Here is a 3,240-nt window from a genome sequence, read left to right on the forward strand (position 1 = left end):
GGCTGGGATTCATCTATGTTTAAAATATATCTTGGGTATATAACCTCAAATTTGCATAGTGCATTTATTTTCTTTAGAGTATTTGTTGATTAAGAAGATGTTTGTAATTATGCATAGAGACGTATTAAAAAGTCTGTAAACTTCATTTCTCAATGGATATTAGTTTTATTTTGATGAACAATGAATAGAGTCTCTTTGCATCTGACATTAAGTTCTCCTTACTTTTTTTTGCCTATATTTTGAGATTCTCACAAGATCTTTTGGACCCCTGATGGAAAATCTACAGCCTGTGTTTGCAGTTATGCTTCAACTTTTGAGTGGCAAGTCTATAAAATCAGGCTTCAAAAGCTGAAAGGAACCAGGTGCAGCATTTTGTGGGTCACTTTGTTAATGAGAAAGTTTTGATGAACAGTAAGTTCTATCTCTGTTTAAATTTTGAAGGGTTATCTTTATGTTTAGGGCAATTAATAGCTGTTTTGTTCACTACAGGTTTTTTTTTTTTTTCCCAGGGCAAATGCTCATGTGTAAATTTCTGTCCTGGATACTTTATTTTCCAAATTGGATATCAGGTGGTAGCCTCTGACATGAGGTTTTACTCAGTGTCTTGATTTCTGTTGGGAAGGATAAAAGGAACTATTCTTTTTATTGAGAAACTTAAACACAAGAGAGTCTTTATTCTCCTCTTCTTCAACAGAGATAGTTCTTGCTTGGTGAGAAATGATAAAAAAACCATTAGGGACAGGAGATGGATTAGTAGCAATGAATTCTGTTCTTTCCTGGTATACTTTTCTTTTACCCACCTCTATCTAGTTTCTTTCCTTCCTCTGTATATCAGTAAAGTATTTTCTTTATTTATTGCCCTCAGTATTTTTATTACCTAGCATTTCTTTCATGTGTTTTAGTGTGGAGAAAGAGAAAGATTTTCCACAGGGCCATCATCAGTATGTGTTTCATCATTGTGTGTGAAGAAATGCCATGATATGGCCATTAATTCTCATCCACATAATTAGTAAGGGTGCCTTCAACCAGCATTACTTTTAGATCAACCTGTTCCTGTATCAACCCTCTGCAAGCCAATTTCTTAATTATTCTGGTCTCAAATTAAAATTCAAAATATTTTCATCATACTATATATATAAATACAAACATATATATATATATACATTCCTCTGGCTTCTTCTCTTCAGATTGGAAGAGAGAATAAATTTCAGTTTGTGACCCGCTTCTCAACCCTGAAATCAAATTTCAATTTGCAAAATCATCATTTTTTTCATTGGCAATAAAGCAATAACAATCTCTTACTTCCCAGGGAATAGTGAGTGAGTGCATTTCTACACAAATTCCATAATCTCTACATTTAACAGTCCTAGAGAGATTTACCTCCAAAAATCCTACTAAAATTAACGTGTTAAATTAAGAAAATTTTTTATTCTGGCTCTAAGTTCGCCCTTTTTCTGGGAGTGAGAGGGGGGACATGAGACAACATGGTTTGGCTCTCTTTATTTTCTATTTAGAGAACAAAGTGCAAAGAGACAATAGTAAATAAAGAAATTTAACATAGATGACAAAGGTAGATAGAAAAATTAGACTGATGGAAAGAAATGCTGACAAAGCCTAGTTAGGATTTATCAAAAGCCAACATTTAAACAGTTCAGCGGTTGGTTTTTATCTACCCACCCACCAAAGAGCCAAGATGATTGGGTAGTTGGGCTCAAAGGGCTGCTCAGATGAATTTTTTTCCACTTCCAGTCCTGATCCATCAGCAGCAGGTACATAGGGTAGATCTCAGTGGAACCTCCAAAACTATCAAAAACCAGATAGGGAAAAACAGTTATTTAAGCTCAACAACACTTTTTTTTAATTGCTTTGAGATTTTCCAATTCTAATTGCTATAGCTTTATGTCAAGGATGCTATAACATTCTGTCATTTCTCTGTTTTCATTCTAATCCAATGTTATCTGTTTTACAGTCTAAAACATTTTTGCTTATATTTGTCCTTGTGATGTGATAAGAATATGCTTGTCATATTCATTATATTATCAAGGTTGCTCTAAGATAGAATCAGTTTTGTTCTTACTCTTCAGTCCAAAGCTATTATACCCAATTATATACCCTCAAAAGTGAAAACTTAAATGAAATGGATAAACATTTGCAAAAATAGAAATGCTTAGGTGAAGAAAATAGTAGATAATGTATATGTCCCTATCTTATAGATGTAAATTGACCAAGTAATGAATGAACTCCCATTATGGGAAAAAATAAAACATCATGTGCAGATGAACATGCAAATAAATTACATCATTAATGCAAAAAGCAATTAATCAGTTAATTATATAAAGTATTTGTAAAAATAGAGGAAAATATTCCTTACCAAAATCAGTACAGACAGAAAATATAAAAATGAAGTAATAGACCAATATCATTAGTGATATTGATGTAAAAATATTGAGTAAAATATTAGCAAAGATGATACAGAAATATATTCAGAAATATTCTCTATGACCCATTTGAATTTATATCAGCAATCCAAGGCAAGTTCATTTTTAGGAAAAGAAATGTAATAGACAATAACAATATAATATTTATATAAATATATGCAGAAAAGAGCCTTGGACAAACTCTATATTCATTTATATTAAAATAACAATAACAATAACAACAGGAATCAATTGCTCTTTCTTTAGCATAAGAAACTATCTGAACCATAGAAGTAGCATTATCTATAAATGGAAGAAGTCTCCTAAATAATATGATTATAGATATCCATTATCACAAGGAAAGAAATTTCAGTTAATATTTCAGTTAATAAATTTCAGTAAATTAATTTGTAGAGACTTCAAACATCCTTCTAATGTCCCCACTGTTGTTGTTTTAAAATTTTCCTCTTATATTTGTTGGTCATCATATCCTTATAGTATTATTATTATGTTGGGGGTTTTTTTACGTCACTCATTTGTTTTCAATAATAACTGTTTTATTAACATTTTCTACCTTCTATTCTAAACTGTTGATTCTCTTCCTTTTTTTTTGCTTTTTGAATTATATTAAGTTTTACCTTCTTATGTCTTCCTTGAATTATTTAATTAAGCTGTTAACCTATTTTGGTGGTCCTTCAGGTCTTCTGTTTCTATTTCTTGGAATCTGTTTCTTAATAGTGGAATCTTAATTTCTTCTAGAGATTCCACCCTGATTTATTTTATTCTATAACATGTATTGATTGTCTTAGGGTCTGATTTGTTT

Source organism: Phascolarctos cinereus, unplaced genomic scaffold, assembly GCF_003287225.1.
Source record: "Phascolarctos cinereus isolate Bilbo 61053 unplaced genomic scaffold, phaCin_HiC Scaffold_4;HRSCAF=312, whole genome shotgun sequence".
Lineage (NCBI taxonomy): Eukaryota > Metazoa > Chordata > Mammalia > Diprotodontia > Phascolarctidae > Phascolarctos > Phascolarctos cinereus.